Consider the following 18,624-nt stretch of genomic DNA (forward strand, 5'->3'; position numbering starts at 1 on the left):
TTTTCATAGAGATCCTAAAATGATAGGTTGGACATTCTGGTCAAGATGACGGCATAGATAAACATGGTATTCACTGACTCCCACAACCACATCAAAATTTACAACTAAAATACAGAACAACCAACATTCAGAACCACCTGAAATGTAGCTGAATGGAAGTCCTACAACTAGGGAATTAAAGAAGAAGCACATCAAGACTGGCAAGAGGGGCAGAGATGTGGGGTAGAGTCATGGAACTGGCTGGTTCTACATCCACATGTGGTGGTTTAAAAGTGGGAGGGATATGGAGGAGCAAAGGGTCCCTGCCCCACATCATGCCCCTAGCCTAGTGTTCCAGTGCCAGGAAGAGAAGCCCCCACAACTTCTAGCTGTAAAAACCAGCAGGGATTGTGGCTCAGTGACAGCTGTGGGAGTCTCAGGTAGTTCCTCTTAAAGGGCCCATGCACAGACAGACTTGGACTTAATCCCTCTGAGCTCCAGTGCTGGGGCAGCAGCTGGAAAGGAACCTGGGCCATTTGGGGAGGAACTAACTTGTCTGGAATCAGGGCAAGAGCTGGGAGGGCAGCTTTCTCCCAGATAGAGGTGCTGGCAGAGGCCATTGTTCCCGTTGCTGAGCCCTCCCTACCACGGAGCTGAAAGACTGTGCCATATCTGAATCCCCATCAACCTGTCTCACACTTTTCACTCTCCCCTGTTGATTCCTTGAGACCCCACCACTCCCTACTTGTAGGCTCATCCAAACCATTTCCAGTGTTTCTGTCCATACAACTGGCCTCTCTTGCCTCATGCTTTGAACTTTTCTAAAAGCTCTCAAACAGGCAACAGCTGGCATCAGCTTTCCTCATACCTCTTGATTAGTGGCCCCAGACTTGGCACTAGTGGCAGCCCACCCTGTTCACAGCTTGGCCTCTCCTGGACACCTCCAAGCTCAACACAAGTCTCAGCCAGCTGCATATTGCGTTGTAGCTCATGCTGGGTGGCCCCGGGCAGGGCACAGGTAAAGGCTGACTTTGCACCTTCTGGGAGGACTCAGAGCCAGTGCACCTGGTGGTCAATTTTGACCATGCTGGATTAGAAGCCTACCACCTCCATGAGTGACACATTCAAGGGGTGGACTCAGTGAGCATGAGAGCCCCACTGAAGTAAGTCCTGCTCCATAGGGTCAGCTCCTACATAGAAGCTCTTCAGCTATAGTTGTAGCTGATCCTTGCAACTGATTGACCTGAGGGTCAATCCTTCCCAGTGATGCCAACATAAATCAAGGCTCTTACAATAAGACAGTGCACACAATTTACACAGGGGCATACCTAAAGTGTCCAGCTCAGGTGACTGGGGAGGCTGAGCCACTGGGTCCTACAGGACACCTACTACACAAGGCCACTCTACCAAGTCTGGAAAACATAGCAGCTCTACCTAATACATAGAAACAAACACAGGGAAGCAGCCAAAATGCAGAGCCAAAGAAACATGTTACAAATGAAAGAACAGGAGAAATCTCCAGAAAAAGAACTGAATGAAATGGAAGGAAGAAAACTACTGGATACAGAGTTCAAAACAATGGTTATAAAAATGCTCAAGGAACTTAATGAGAACTTCAAGAAACTTAGTGAGAATTTTAAGAAAATTAGAACATCAAGGTAAAAAAAGGATGTCAGAAATGAAGTATACACTAACTGAAATAAAGAGTAATATACAGGGTATCAACCATAGATTACGTAGAGAATCAAATCAAGAATTTGGAATATAAGGAAGGGAAAAAACCCACCCAATCAGAATAGTAAAAAGAAAAATGTGAAGATAGTGTAAGGAGCCTCTGGGACAACTTCAGGCATACCAACATTCGCATCATGGGGTTACCAGAAGCAGAAGAAAGGGAGCAAGAAATTGAAAACCTGGTGAAAGAAATAGACATACAAGTTCAGGAAGTACAGAGAGTCCCAAACAAGATGTATCCAAAGAGGCCCACCAAGACACATCATAATTAAAATGCTAAAGGTTAAAGACAAAGATAGAATCTTTTTTTTTTTTTAATTAAATCTTTATTGTTCAGATTATTACATTTGTTCCTCTTTTTTCCCCCCATAACTCCCCTCCTTCCAGCTCCCACCCCACCCTCCACCCTCACTCCCCACCCACTGTGTTCATCCATAGGTGCATGATTTTTGTCCAGTCACTTCCCGCATCTCCCACACCCCTTTCTCCCCCAAGAATAGTCAGTCTATTCCCTTTCTATGTCCCTGATTCTATTATAATCACCAGTTCATTCTGTACATCAGGTTATTTATTCACTTGATTCTTAGATTCATTTGTTGATAGATGCATGTTTGTTGTTCATAATTTGTATCTTTACCTTTTTCTTCTTCTTCCTCTTCTTAAAGGATACCTTTCAGCATTTCATATAATACTGGTTTGGCGGTGATGAACTCCTTTAGCTTTTCCTTATCTGTGAAGCTCTTTATCTGACCTTCAATTCTGAATGATAGCTTTGCTGGATAAAGTAATCTTGGTTGTAGGTTCTTGGTATTCAGCACTTTGAATATTTCTTGCCATTCCCTTCTGGCCTGCAAAGTTTCTGTTGAGAAATCAGCTGACAGTCGTATGGGTATTCCCTTGTAGGTAATTGAGCCTCTTTCTCTTGCTGCTTTTAAGATTTTCTCTTTGTCTTTTGCTCTTGGCATTTTAATGATGATGTGTCTTGGTGTGGTCCTCTTTGGATTCCTTTTGTTTGGGGTTCTCTGCGCTTCTTGGACCTGTAAGTCCATTTCTTTCTCCAGGTGGGGGAAGTTTTCTGCCATTATTTCTTGAAATAGGTTTTCAATATCTTGCTGTCTCTCATCTTCTGGCACTCCAATGACTCTGATATTAGACCGCTTAAAGCTGTCCCAGAGGCTCCTTACACTATCTTCACACTTTCGGATTCTTTTTTCATTTTGCTTTTCCAATTGGGTGTTTTTTGTCGAATCTTTGGTTTGATTATTGTACTCCTCTGGTCTGCTATTGGGTATAATATTCTTTATTTCAGTCCGTGTATGCTTACTTTCTAATTTCTTTATCGTAGCATCGAGGGTCTCATTAGTTTTCGTGAGGCTCTGCACAAATTTATGGCAAGCCCTCAAAATTGCGATTCTTAGCTCCATATCCTCCATTTCTGTCATGTTTTTTTGTCTCCGCATCTTTTATGCTTTCTTGGTGCACCCCCTTGTGGTCTCTGTGCGCAGTCTTGTTCTAGCCAAGCCTTAATTGTTGTAGTTAACACTAGAGGGATTTGACCCCCAGGCCGACTGGCTATAGGAATCAGCTGTATGGAAAACGTCTGCCTTCTGGGGAGGCGCTAATCCAGCCTTTGCCTGAGGCGATTGGCAAATGGCTGTGCGCAGGCTTTGGGCGGGGCGGGATCAACAGGGTGGGCGGAGGGAGCAGTTATGGCCACGCTCAGTCCCGTTCCCAGAGGCTCTGCTTCTCAGAACCCCGGCAGCCGCTGCAAACCTCGGAGAGAAAGCTGCCCTCAGGTTCCAACTGATGCCGGATAATCCCGCTTCTCCCGTTTGAGTCTGGGTCCCCAGAGACTCGCCCGGATCTGGAGCCCAGAGTCTGAGACTCACTCCCGACAGAAAACGACAACCGCGCCCTCAGCCACCAGCCCGCTTTGCGCGCGCACCTCGGTACCTTTGTATTTTCCACACTGCGCCGCCTCTGAGCCTCGATTTGCTGTTCTCTTTCCTTCTAGTTGTAGAGTCTCTCTTCAGCCAGCCTTCCTGTGGTTCTGGGTGATGTCCGTTCAGTCTTTTAGTTGTATTTTTGAAATGGTTGTTTGCGGCAGCGGTCTCCGGTGTTTACCTACGCCGCCATCTTGGTCTCCTCCCTAGCATTCTTCCAAAGATAGAATCTTAAAAGAAGCAAGTTACCTACAAGGAAGTACCTATATGACTGTCAGCTGATTGCTCAACAGAAATTTTGCAGGCCAGAAGGGGGTGGCAAGAAATATTTAAAGTGATGAAAAGCAAGGACCTACAACCAAGATTACTCTACCCAGAAAAGCTATCATTTAGAATTGAAGATCACATAAAGAGCTTTCCAGACAAGGACAAGCTAAAGGAGTTCATCACCACCAAACCAGTATTACATGAAATGTTAAAGGGTCTTCTTTAAGAAGAAATAAAAGTTATAAAATATGAACAGTAAAATGGTAATAAATGCAAATCTATTAACAATTGTATCTAAAAATCAAAATAAATGAACAAGGAATCTAATGAAATAAACTTATGAATAAAATAGAGCCAGAGGCATGGAAACATGGAACAGATTGACAAATCTCAGAGGGAAGGGGGAGAGGGTGGGAAGAGATGAAAGAAATTATATGTATGTATGTATGTATTACCTATGTACACAGACAATAGGGTGGTGAAGGCCTGGGACATGGTGGGAACCTGGTGGAGGGAAGCAATGGGTGAATAAAAAGAATCTGTAATATTCTCAACAATATAGGTTTTTAAAAAATGTGTTTTTATTGATTTTTAGAGAGAGAGGAAGGGAGAGGAATGAGAGATAGAAACATCAATGAGAGAGAAATATCAATTGGCTGCTTCCTGCATGCTCCTTATTGGGGATTGAGGCCACAACCCAGGGATGTGCCCTAACCAGGAATTGAACTGGTGACTTCTTGGTTCATGGGTGTCTGGTCAACCACTGAGCCACACTGGCTGGGCTGTGTTGACTTTTTAAAAAAAAATATTTTTATTGATTTCAGAGAGGAAGGGAGAGGAACAGAGAGATAGAAACACTAATGAGAAAAGAGAGTCATTGATCGGCTGCCTCTTGCAATTTCCACACGGGTTCAAACCCGCAACCCAGGCATATGCCCTGACCTTGAATTGAACGGTGACCTCCTGGTTCATAGGTCGACGCTCAGCCACTGAGCCACGCAGCCAGGCTGTGTTGACTTCTTGATGTCCACCTGCCAGGGCCTTCAAGAACTCTAAGCTGTCATCTGGCATCTAGTCGGTCTTGTCACAACCCAAAGGCAGCCTGGCCTCTTTCCTTTGTCTTGGTTGTTCCTTCAAGGGCTTAGTCCCGAGCCTTCCAACATCTTCCCCTCCATATCAATTATCACACAGGTGGATGCACCAGGGAGGGTGCCCAGAGGAGGCATGGGGGTGATGCAGGGCAGCCAGAACTACATGTCAAAGGGATCTGGGTGAGGAACAGATAGGGCTGCACCAGCCATTCCTTCTAACCCAGAGGGATGGAGTAGGCACCGAGGTGAGGGGGGTGTGTGAGAGGGAATAAGCATTGCTGAGCTTTCTGTCCACTTGACATGTGTTCAGAGAAAGGAGGAATGGATGGGACTGGGCTGGTTGTCTTCATGAAGTTGGAGATTTAATTAGGTGGGAACAGAGGAATTAGGGGCAATAAAGGATTTTTAAAAATATATTTTTATTGATATCAGAGAGGACGGGAGAGGGAGAGAGAGAAAAAACATCAGTGATGGGAGAGAATCATTGATTGGCTGCCTCTTGCATGTCCCCATTGGGATTGAGCCCGCCATCTAGGCATGTGTCCTGACCGGGAATTGAACCGTGACCTCCTGGTTCACAAGTTGATGCTCAACCATTGAGCCATGCCAGTCAGGCAAAAAAGGTTTTTTGTTTGTTTTAAATAAAATAAAATGTTAGGTTGTAGGTAAATGGTGTTAAGCCAATGTCATTAAAGTGAAGTAATTATACACAAGTTCTTACTACTTAAGGATAAAAGAGAGAACTTAAATTCTAACTACTCTTTTTGGTCTTATGAGAAGAGATCTAATGTTGAATAAGTTGAATAAGAATTTCTTAAATTTTTATTCATCTATGTCAATGACCAGTTCCTAGAAATATAAAGAAAAATAATTTACCCAATTTTTTTTCTTTATGAATGGTGCTTTTTGGTGTCATGATAAGAACTATTTTTACCTAATCCTAGGTCATAACTTTTTCTCTTATGTTTTCTTCTAAAAGTTTTTTAGTTGTATGTTTGGCCTAGTTTTCATTTTGAATTAATTTTTGTATAAGATGATAGGTTTAGGTCAAGGTTTATTTTTTGGTCGTTTGATGTCCAGTTGTTCCAGCACCATTTGTTCAAAGGCTATTTTCCCTCCTTTTGCACCTCTGTCAAAAATCAGTTGAGCATGTTTGTATGGATCTATTTCTAGGTTCTCTATGTTGTTCCATTCATTGGTCTAGTGTCTATCCTACTGAAAGTACCACATTATCTTGATTTCTATTGATACATAGCTTAAAATCAGGTACTACGTTTCCTCCTTAATTTTTTTTATTATTTTAGTTATTCTAGTTCCTTTACATTTCCATATAAATTTTAAGATAAGCTTGTCTATAACTACAAGAAATCTGGGAATTCTTTTTAAAAAATATTTTTTATTAATTTCAGAAGGGAAGGGAGAGGGAGAGAAAGATAGAAACATCAATGATGAAAGGGAATTATTGATTGGCTGCCTCCTGTACGTCCCCCACTGGGGGTCGAGCCCACAACCCAGGCATGTGCCCTTGACCGGAATCGAACCCGGGACCCTTCAGTCCGCAGGCCGATGCTCTATCCACTGAGCCAAACCGGCTAGGGCAATCTGGGGATTCTGATAGGAATTGTATTAAATTTAAAGATCCGTTTGGGGTGAATTGACATTTTTCCTATGTCATAGTCTTCCAGTATCAACATCTTACCACTTTAGGTGAAATGTAGTAACCTTACCACCATTTAGGCCCCTGTATCCTCCTTACTTTATAATTAGTTGTCTTAAATATCTCCTTTATGTAAATTGAGAACAATATCAGACAATATGGTACTTTTCCTTTTAACCATGTAACATAATTTTAAAAACTTCAGGAGAAAGTTAGTACAGTACATTTACTTGTAAAGTTACCAACATTAGTTACTTTTTACTTCTAGCAGTTCTATTTAATGCTTTAAATATTTGTCTTTTAGTAAGCTTTTTCACTTGCTTTTTTTCTTTATACACATTATGGTTTTAAAATAGTTTATTTATTGTTTTATGACCTGAAACTATTTTGTACCACATTTTGCTGTTTTTTTTTTCTGACTCTCAATCATGATGTCTCTGTTCCTAAGGCTCTCTTCCTCATGTGTTTTGTAAATATTTATCAGACATTTGACTATAGGAATATTCTGAATTGGATAGTTCTGAGAGGATTTTTTAAATTCAGCCAGCGCCCTGGGACATTACCAACCTAGGATCACTTGAAGTTAGTGTATGTGTTTGGGGTTGCATGACTGTGCTGCCCCCAAGAACAGCCTGGATCAAAACAAACACATTTCTTGATTGTTTTCTTCACCAGTCAGTGAATTTTTTCCCTAGCCCGCTGCTTCACTGAGTTGGTTGCCCTTTATGGGTCTTGATTTTTTGCAGGGGGATCATATCTCATGTAGTCAGAGCCTTATTTTCTGTTCCCCTTATAGCTTTAGACTATAAGCCTGTTGGCAATGACACCAAGATGTGCACCAGTCTCTGTAGCCTCAACTTCTACATATTCTGGGTTCTAGCTCATGATATTGGGGATTTTATTTTCTCTTTTGAGCTCTCCACTGTGCTGTCAAGAAGTTGGTAATATTTTGTTCAATAGTTGTAGTAATTTGATATCAGTAAGTTTTTCAGAATAATTGACTCCACTAAATGTTCAGAAACAGAATTTTCTGCCACACCATGCTTTAGATCACAGATTGTTGGGTTAGGGACCTGCTCCTGGTTACTTCAGAATCTTTGAGAACTGGTCACCTGGGACAAAAGTTGCTTGCTGTCTCTCAGAAGAGGCTGTAGATGTGACACTTGTCCTTAAAAGGAAGGAGTATGGTCATATTTTGCTCTGCTATCACATTTGCCAAGCAAGTAGAGAGGCTCCAGGAGAGGGGGAATGTTCAGCTGTGTCAAGGGCTACAGTAAGGTCAAGTAAGACCAAGACTGAAAATTGATAGTGGGATTTCACAATCAGAAGATCTTTACCAAAAGAGTCTCTATGGAACGGAGTGGGAAGAAGCGTATTGGGTTTTTTAATCTCTGGGAAGATAGTTCTTACCCAGGCAATTCCCATTTTGTCAGAAAGCATGACTTTTTATAAATTGGTGGGTATTTATTTTATAATCTCTTATTTTAATTCTCTCTGGGTTCCAACCCTGCCTTTGGTAGATTAGCTCTGTCTGTCATAGAAACTGGATTCAGTCATAGAGTGTAGGACCTATCCAGTGTGTACCTATTCTTTTTTTTTATTTGTTTGTTTTTTTGTTAGTCCTCTCTCGAGGATATTTTTTCCCATTGATTTTTAGAGAGAGTGAAAGGGAGAGGGAGAGAGAGAGAAACATCGATGTGAGAGAGACACATTGATTGGTTGACTCCCACATGCACCCTGACCAGGGCCAGGGATCAAACCTGCAACTCAAGTATGTGCCCTTGACCTGGACTCGAACTTGCGACCCTTTGGTCCTTGGGTCGATGCTCTAACCATAGGCCAGGACCAATGTGTACCTATCCTTAAAGCTTTCATTTTATCTCCTCAAATGAGATAATCGGAAGACTGGTAAAGTAAGAGTTGATCTGGGGTGTGGAAGTAAGAGAAAGAAGTTATGAGATATTGCCAGTTTTAGCATGAAGTTTTTGTTCTGTGGAGTTTTTAAAAATTATTATGAAAGTTTCAAATATACAAAAACTAGAGGGAGTAGTTCATCACCCTCCATTGACCTATTTCCCAAATTCAAGAATTTTTCCATATTTGCCTTTTTATTTCTCTTCCCTTTGCTGAAATATTTTAAAGAAATCCCTGACATCATTTATTGGAATTTCACATACATATACATGCTTTACAATTTGAAAATTGTTATCTACAGTCATAATGTCATTACCATACCTGATACAAAATTGACAGTTCTTTGGTATAACCTACTATACTGAGAGTATTACTGAGGCCTCTTTTATTTATTTATTTTATTTAAAAAAATATATTTTTATTTATTTCAGAGAGGAAGGGAGAGGGAAAGAGAGATATAGAAACATCAATGATGAGAGAGAATCATTGATCGGCTGCCTCCTGCACGCCCCACACTGGGAATTGAGCCTGCAACCTGGGCATGTGCCCCCGACCGGAATCGAACCCGTGACCCTTCAGTCCCCATGCCAACACTCCATCCACTGAGCCAAACCGGCCAGGGCTTGCTTGTTTGTTTGTTTATTTATTTAAACTTTGAACATGCTGAGGTTGTTTCTCCTTTGTTGTTTTTTGTGCTTGTCATGCCCTCTCCCAAGAAGGCTCTACCCGGAGACCTTCACGTGGTGGACTTCTCATCATTTGGATCTTGGCTACAGTATTTTTTCCTCAGTAGAGGCTTTTTCTAATCACCAAAGCTAAAGCAGTGCTCTCTTTCTCCATTCCATTTGTCACTATCTCTTCAGTCTGTTTTATTGCCGTAAGTGGTTGCTTGTCTTCTCCACCCCCTAGATGGTCAATACCATGGGAGTAGGGACTTTGTAAGGTCATGTTGTGTTCATTGCTCTTTGCCGAGAGCCTGAAGAGGTCCTAGAATATAGCAATGAAGCACATGTTAGGAAACAAGTCAGCTATTAGATTAATAAGAAAAGATTCCAAAATTTTCTTAATATTTTATAACCATTATCTCTCCCTACAACTGAGTGAATCCCAAGAGCTTTAACCAACAGCTGTGTTTGCAAAAAGTGCTGGATTGTTGTCCCTTTCAGGACATTTAATCTTTTAAATCCTCAAAATATTTTATAAAATGTGAGTAAAGTCACTTCTGACCTGTTGAGAGGCAGTATTTTTACTGACATAACTCTCATTTGAGATCACTTTATTTGAGCTTGCAGCTAATAAATCTGTTTTGGCCCATATGAAATAGGATGAAGTGATTTTGTAGCCCACATATCGTTTAACTGGTTATTTGAACTTTTATTTAGTACATCATTTGTATTTGCTGTTAAGGGGGAGTTTTTAATTGTTATATTGTCAATTGTTGGGAATGTTCTTTAGCATGAGAAAAAATGTAATTCAATAAACAGATATGATTTTATAATTAAAGATTTGGATTCTTGTTGGAAACATAATTTCAAACCTAAAGAAATGATTGAAATCAGCAAATTAACACTGATGTAATGGCATTGATGTAATCTATATATTCTATTTAAATGTCTTCAAGTTCCTCAGTCATGCTCTTTATATCCAAAGAAAATCTGGCTAAGTTGGTTGAACCTCGTTCCTTGCACCAAAAGGTTGCTGGTTCGATTCCCGGTCAGGGCACATGCCCAAGTTGCGGGTTTGATTCCTGGGTACGTTTGGGGAGGTAACCAATCGATGTTTCTCTCTCACATTGATGTTTATTTCTCTCTTCTTATTCCTTCCTCTCTCTCTAAAAAAAAATCCTGCATCACAAGTAGCATAGAGTTGTCATGTGTCTTTAGTCTCCTTTAATCTGGAACAGTTTTAACATTTTTGAAGATTATAGGCCAGTTTGTAAATATGTTTTTGTTTTTTTAAAAAATATTGATTTCAGAGAGAGAATGGGAGAGGGAAAGAGAGCTAGAAACATCAGTGATGAGAGAGAAACATCTACTGGCTGCCTCCTGCACTCCCCCTACTGGGGATCTAACCCTCAACCCAGGCATGTGCCCTGACCTCCTGGTTCATGGGTCGACACTCAACCACTGAGCCATACCAGCTGAGCTATGCAGTTATTTTGTAGCAGGTTTAATTCATGTTTCACAAATGACATGTTTTTCATTATGTATCAGGAGGCATGTGATGTTGACTTGTCCCATTACAGGTGTCTACTTTAATCACTTGGTTATGGTAGTCTGCCAGATTGCTCTACCGTCAAGATATGCTTTTCCTCTTTGTATTTAATAAGTATCTTAGAGACTATTTTGAGACTATTTAATATTCTGTTACTCCTCAAAACTTTTACCCATTAGTTTTAATCATCCACTGATGAATCTGAATTAATTGTGATGATGATTGTCAATGGTAATATTCTAATTCCATAATTTTTTCTACAATTATTAGTTGGGATTCTGATGTAAGGAAGAACTTCCCCCTTCCATTTACTTATTTGTTTTTTCAGTATGAACTCATGGGTTCTTATTTAATGGTTTACATATAAGCTGTCATCATTAAAAATATTTAATCCTTAAATGATTATATATTTGGCCAGTGGGAATCTTTTCAGCTGGCTCCTGTGAACTTGTGTCATGTCTCCATCACTTTTTGAGTGTTTCCTGACTTTTTGGAATGACAAGATACTTTAGGCCAGGGCTTGGAAAACTTTTTTCTGTAAGTGGCCAGATAATAAATATTTTTGGCTTTGTGGGCCATATAGTCTCTGTGGCAACTACTTAACTCCACCCTCACAGCAGGAACGCAGCCATAGACAATTTGTAAATGAATGACTGTGGCTGTGTTCCAATAAAACTTTATTTATAAAGAAAGGTGAATGTCTGGATTTGTTTGGCCTATGTGCTATAGTTTGCCAACCCCCCTCTAGGCTCATATTGTACTTTCCTCAAGCCAGTCTCAGAATTGGCCATATTTCTAAGGAGCCCTGGATCCTTTTTGCAGTGAATGGTATTTAGAAAGTGAGAACAAGCCTGGCTGGTGTGGCTTAGTGGATTAAGTATCGTCCCATGAACCAAAAGGTTGCTGGTTCGATTCCTGGTCAGGGCATATGCCTAGGTTGTGGTCTTGATCCTGGTTGGGGGGAAGGGAGGAAGGAGAGGGGTTGCAGGAGGCAGCCTGATGATGTTTCTATCTCTTCTTCCTTCCTCTTTAAAATCAATAAAAACATATTAAAAATATTTTTAAAAAGTGAGATCTGGGTAGGCTGGTTGGTGTGGCTTAGTGGTTGAGCGTTGACCTATGGATCAAGAGTTCATGGTTCACTACCGGGTCAAGACATATGCTTGGGTTGTGGGCTCGATCCCCAGTGTGGGGCATGTAGGAGGCAGCCGATCAATGGTTCTCTCTCATCATTGATTTTCTATCTCTTTCTCCCTCTGCCTTCCTCTCTGAAATCAATAAAAATATTTTTTTAAAAAGTGATATTGGGTACTAGATATGTTCATTGCTACTGGGATATTGTTTATTCTAGACCATCTTAGCAGACAGAGCTAGATAATATAAGAATATATACATACATACTTGTATACATTTGTGTGTACGTGTGTGTGTGTGTAGACACATCTATATTTCTGTGGATGGACCATCTATTTCTCTCCCTTTTTGCACTTTTTGACATTTCCTCTGTATCTCTTTATATATTACTAGAGGCCTGGTGCACAAAATTCGTGCACGATTAGGGTCCCTAGGCCTGGCCTGCGATCAGGGTCTATCTTCCCTGGCTGCCAGCAGCTGGCCCTGTCCCCTGCCACCGCAGCCGCAGTCGCCCTCTGTGTGTGGGGCAACTGGCAGGATGATCGGGGCTGGTGGACGTGCCAATACCCACCCCTGGTTCCCTGTTCTCCATTGGGTGATCAGAGCCTGCTGGCCATCGGGAGGGACCGAGAGGTTGGCAGGCAGGCCCCAATCCGGCGATCAGGGCCTGCGGGCTGGGGGCAGCTCCTGCATTGAGTGTCTGCTCCCCGATGGTCAGTGTGCATCATAGCCGACAAGTTGTACCGCTGTCTGGCCGATTTACATATTACACTTTTATATATATATAGATAAACTATTGAGTTATAATGATATGTTGGGGAGCACAAGAGTCTTGGTTGAAAAGTTGTAAGGAGGACATTCTGATAAAAGGGAAGTGTGTGGAAGGCCGCCTGCCCTGTTTTTTTTTTTAAATTAATAAATCTTTATTGTTCAGATTATTACAGATGTTCTTCTTTTTTCCCCCCATAGCTCCCCTCCACCTGGTTCCCACCCCACCCCATGCCCTTACCCCCTGCCAGTGTCCTCATCCATAGGTGTAAGATTTTTGTCCAGTCTCTTCCCACACCCCCTACACCTCCTTCCCCCCAAGAATTGTCAGTCCACTCCCTTTCTATGCCCCTGCTTCTATTATATTCACCAGTTTATTCTGACTTAATTTTTAGGTTCACTTGTTGATAGATATTTATTTGTTGTCACTTTGTTGTTCATAATTTTTATCTTTACCTTTTTCTTCTTCTTCCTCTTCTTAAAGAATATTCTTCAGCATTTCATATAATCCTGGTTTGGTGGTGATGAACTCCTTTAGCTTTTTCTTGTCTGTGAAGCTCTTTATCTGACCTTCAATTCTACATGATAGTTTTGCTGGGTAGAGTAATCTTGGTTGTAGGTTCTTGCTATTCATCACTTTGAATATTTCTTGCCACTCCCTTCTGGCCTGCATGGTTTCTGTTGAGAAATCAGCTGACAGTCGTATGGGTACTCCCTTGTAGGTAACTGACTTTTTTTCTCTTGCTGCTTTTAAGATTCTCTCTTTGTCTTTAACCCTTGGCATTTTAATTATGATGTGTCTTGGTGTGGTCCTCTTTGGATTCCTCTTATTTGGGGTTCTCTTCGTTTCTTGGACTTGTAAGTCTATTTCTTTCATCAGGTAGGGGAAGTTTTCTGTCATGATTTCTTCTAGTAGGCTTTCAGTATCTTGCTCTTTCTCTTCTTCTGGCACCCCGATAATTTGGATGTTGGTACATTTGAAGTTGTCCCAGAGGCTCCTTCCACTATCTTGATATTTTTGGATTCTTTTTTCGTTTTGCTTTTCTGGATGGGTGTTTTTTGCTTCTTCGTATTTCAAATCTTTGACGTGATTCTTGGGATCCTCTAGTCTGCTGTTGGATCTCTGTATATTATTTTTAATTTCAGTCAGTGTATGTTTAATTTCTGACTGGTCCTTTTCCATTTTTTTGGCATTCTCATTAAGATCCTCAAAGGTCTCACTAAGTTCCTCGGAGGTTTGTAGAAGGTTCTTGAGTAACCTTATAACTGTGGTTTTGAACTCTATGTCCTCCATTAGTTTGCTTCCTCCATTTCTTTCATTTGTGACATGTTTCTTTGTCTCCGCATTTTTGGCTGACAGCGAGGACCTGCTGTGTCTACAGTGGAAGAACTGCTGTGCTGGAGACACCCTTATGGGGTAGAACTTGCTCTAGTGGGGCTTTCGTGCTCACTGAGTCTGCTTCTTGAGTGTGTCCCTTATGGATGTGAGGAGTTGAAATCTGGTATCTGACCAGGGGTACCCTGGCTCCTGGATCTCCAAGTCAACCACTCTGTGAGTTCACCCAGCAGGAGCTACAGCGATATCAGCAGATTTCTCCTCTTTGTTTGGGGTTTGGAAGTTTTGGAGCTCTCTGACCCAGCTGCAGTTTGTTAGGTTAGGCTGCAGAAGCGCAGGTGATTCCTTTGCTCCACTGAGCACAGCTTGGGTGGGGATGTAAGTTGAGTGGGGCGGGGTCTCAGAGAATCACCAGGGCGGAGCAAACAGCAATGGCATCGTCAGCCATCTCCGTGCCTCTGCGTCCTGAGTCCCGCGCCCCCTCAGCAATAATGATCCCTGCGAGCAGCTCTGCGTGCGAGAAAGTCACCGTCACTTTCCGACCCGCTGCAAGACAGTCCAGTTTCTCCCCATAGGAGTCTGGGACCCCAGAGTCTCGCCGTAAATGAGTTCAGTGCATTTGAGAGCTTGTATCCCCTTCCGATTAAAAAAAACCGCACACCCTGGTGCAGCCCAGTTCGCGCGCCTCCGTACCTCTGTTCTTGGTGCCTCTGCACCTCCTACCTGGTCTCAATGTGCTTTTTTCTTTCCTTCTAGTTGTAGAACTTCCACTCGGCCAGCTTTCCCGTGGTTCTGGATGATAGCTGTTTTGTCTTATAGTTGTAGTTTTAATGTTGTGGGGGGCAGCACATACAGGTTTATACCTTATGCCACCATCTTGGTTCTTCCCGCCTGCCCTGTTTATCAGAATTCTTACTTAGGGGAGTGCCGAAGGCGGTGCCCCTAATTATTCCTTGACCTTTCCAAATAAGTCTGTGTATGTGCAGACCCCCAAGTGTTTACTGGAATCCTTATGCTTAATCCCTGGATGCCCTTGCCTAGGGGACAATGTAAACATGTGTCCTCCCAAGATTACTCACCCTATTGATTGTAGCTAAAGATAAAAAATTCCAATAAAGGCCTAACAAGGCAGGCACTAGAGGCTGCTCTGGCCACTAGAGCTGGGCAAGCCCCTTAGCCCTCTCTTTCACAGTCAAACTGTGTTTGAGTAATCTGTTCATCCGTCATTCAGGGGCTGCTGGTCAGCCTCGGCAAGGTGGTGCCTGTGTGAGGACCAAGGAACGCAAGTAGATGTGGCGGAACCCTCGAAAACGAAGAGGAAGGAAACAAAAGTAACTGCGCAGTAAGTCATTGGAGCCTGCTTGGGATTTCCAAGTTCGAGGGAATTGTTTTTCAGCTAAAGATTCACAATAGGACAGCAACTATCCACCGAGTAACATGTCTCTGTTACTTAAAAAGTATTAAAAGCTAATGGTGCCTCAGTTATACAAGAACAATTAAGGAGCCTGTTACAAATCGTTATAATTTATAATTCTTGGTTCCCTTAGGATTTCCAAGTTCGAGGGAATTGTTTTTCAGTTCAGGTTTCACAATGGGACAGAAGTTATCCGTAGAACAACAACAATATATAATAGTGCTGTTAATGTAAAAAAACCATTGAAGCCTGTAAAGAATTTTTGTGAGTTTATTTGAGCCAGACTGTCTGTCAGCATATGCTGGGAAGCAGAACCTCAACAAATTGAGATAATGCTCTGGAGAATGGCAGGTTACATCTGTATTTATACATTGCAATCAAAGGAGGGATGTAGGTGGGTTACATGAAATTCATTGTGATAGATTAAGGAGGTGGGATAAAGCAAAGCGGGGAAACCCCTGGGGTTGGATAAAAAGTAAAATGATGGACACATACTTAGGTGGGTGCAGGAACAATTAACATGATCATGAAGGAATTTGTGGTATCTGTCCTGGCGCCCAGCACATTTGGTTGTGCCCCAGGGGGTCCAGAAAACAGGAAGTTACGAGTTACCCAGACACTTCAAGGGTATGTTGTCAGAGATGCAAAAAGACAGATAGGCTCAGTTAAGGTAAAGGTTGACCTTGTCAGTGAAGTTACCAGCCTAGGACATAACTGCCCACCATAACTGCTTTTAGTTAAAGTTTAATTTCAGACCATCCTTTGTAGTTAATTTAGGTTTCTGAGTTTGCAAGACTGCCATGCAGGCCTCCCCTGAGCTTGTCAGGTCAGCATGTGACCCCTTCCGTCCACAGTCCTTAAGCAGTTGTTAAAGGCGAATGGTGCCTCGGTTACCAAGAAACAATTAAAGGGCCTTTTGCAGACTATTATAACTTACTAGTGGCCTGGTGCACAAAATTTGTGCATGGAGGAGGGGAGGAGAGTCCCTCAGCCTGGCCTGCACCCTCTCGCAACCCAGGACCCCTTGGGGGATGTCCGACTACTAATTTAGGCCTAAACTGGCAGTCGGACATCCCTCTTGCAATCTGGGATCGCTGGCTCCTAACCGCTTGCCTGCCTGCCTGCCTGATTGCCCCTAACTGCTCGCCTCCCTGCCTGGTCACCCCTAACTGATTGCCTGCCTGCCTGATCACCCCTAACTGCCTCTGCCTCAGCCCCTGCTGCCGCAGCTTCATCCGGAAGGACATCGGAAATGACGTCCAGAAGGTCCTTCAGCTGTCTGGTCTAATTAGCATATTACGCTTTTATTATTATAGATAATCCTTTGTTCCCTGATGCTGGAACATTAGACCTTGATCTCTGGGAACAAGTAGGCAGGAATTTAAAGAGAAATTAGGCCCAGGTGTTGTGGCAAGCCCCTTAGCCCTTCATTCACAGTCAAATTGTGTCTGAGTAATCTGGTCATCTGTCATTCAGGGGCTGCTGGTCAGCCCTGGCAGTGATATCTCCAACTTCATTTCAAAACCACAGGCCTTTATTCTAGTTTTTACACTTTCTATATTTGTAATTTCTTTCTCACATTCACAAGTCCGACTCCTATTATCCACAGTATATTTACTTATTTGTTTACTCTCAGAATATCCAGAAAGTAGTTTTAGAATTGCTAAGCCATACCTCTTTAAAAAACGATTAATTTGAGTTTAATTTTTATTTATTTTTTGTTTTTAACTGTTCAAAAGTTATTTGGGTTAGTTCTCTCCCCATCTCTTTAGTATGTTGTGCTTTTCATTTTAAATATATTAGGATTGTTTGTTTTTATTTGCTTGCATTTTAAGCTATTTCCTCCATTTTTATTTTATTTTATGTTGATTTTTTTGATTATGTGAAACATGAGCCTGTCTTTCTTTGGAAGTTATTTTCTTCCTTTTTTTTTTTTTTTTTTTTTGGTAACATCTGATTTTGTTAGTTCTTTATTTCATTTCAGTGTCTGCCTGTATATCTTTATTAACTTCTTTGTTATATTTTTTACTTTTTCTTCTTTCCATTTCCTAAAAGTTGCTCTAACCCAGATTTTGTCCTAGCCCCTCTTCTGTATAGTTTACCCTTTCTTAGCAATTTCATCTATTTTAGAAAACTTTGGAGTACCATCTTTATGCAGATGGCTGGGTAATTCATTTCTCTAAACTATGCTCTAGTTTCTAAGTATTTGGTGTAGAGGTATAGGTAAAGGTATATATTTCCATGTATAGAGTATGCATTTCCATATGGAGCTATGTAATACCCCAAGTAGAATTCATCGTCTTCTCTATCTTAGTGATGTTATCATTCCTCAGTTTCCTTGTTTGAAATTTCACATAGGTGCCACTTCCTTGCTCTAATTCAGATCTGCCTGGTTGCCAAATGATGCCACTTTGTTCTGTGTGACATCATGTTAAAAGTCTCTTCATTTCACTGTCTGCCTGTACAACTCTAGTTCAGGCATTCCTTTTCCCCATTCTGTTCTAGTTCTTTCCTAAGGTGCAGCTGCTGCCAGTTTTTCTCAACTGCAGATGAATCCGGCACAGGTTAATTTTTCCTGAAATACAACTCTGATCTGTCTTCTCTCCTGCTCACTCATGCTTCAGAAAGTCCCTACTACTTCTGAAAAACTGGGCTGGTTTTCTAGACCTTCCAACTTGTTTTAATTTCCTTACCACTGCTTTCCTTCATATAGACTGGACTCTATCCAAACGGAATTAATGTTGCAAGAACCTGCCTGTATTCCTCCCTCCCTCTCTCTTTCTCTCCCCACCCCTGTTTCCTTTGCCAGCAGTATGATTTTCTCACATTCTCAGTTATTCCTTAAAAATTTTCTGAAGCTCTCTTTGATTTACTGTCCTGCAGATATCCTTTCTCTCTCATCATAAGTACATTTAGCCATATTTAAAAAAAATTTAATGCTATCACTTCCCAACTTGTATTGTTAGTTCAATATGATTTTTATAAATTAATGTTTGTATCCATTATTGTTCCTAGTACAGTACTTTGCAGAAGTGTTTGTTGAATGAATGACTGGATGAATGCATTTCTGAATTAGACCATTAGACAGTCTGGAATCCTGTATGTGCCTTTCCCACTACTTTGTTGTTTATCTAAGACAGAGATTTTCAACCAGTGTGCTGCGTCACACTGGT

General features: G+C 41.6%; 1 protein-coding gene across 7 annotated transcripts in view; it reads left to right on the forward strand.

Annotated features, from left to right (window-relative positions):
* The window catches only part of DIS3L2 (DIS3 like 3'-5' exoribonuclease 2), a 309,482-nt gene that overhangs the window by 30,484 nt on the left and 260,374 nt on the right, over positions 1-18,624 (forward strand). For 4 of the 7 annotated variants that reach the window (XM_070422394.1, XM_070422401.1, XM_070422400.1 and 1 more), the window contains one exon: positions 15,269-15,379. The exons of the other annotated variants lie outside the window; for them this stretch is intronic. The gene's annotated coding sequence lies outside the window, so the exon portion shown is untranslated. The remainder of the gene's footprint in view (positions 1-15,268; positions 15,380-18,624) is intronic. 7 annotated transcript variants of the gene reach the window in all.

Source organism: Myotis yumanensis, unplaced genomic scaffold, assembly GCF_028538775.1.
Source record: "Myotis yumanensis isolate MYYU_CA2020_CCGP unplaced genomic scaffold, mMyoYum1.0.hap1 SCAF_8, whole genome shotgun sequence".
NCBI lineage: Eukaryota > Metazoa > Chordata > Mammalia > Chiroptera > Vespertilionidae > Myotis > Myotis yumanensis.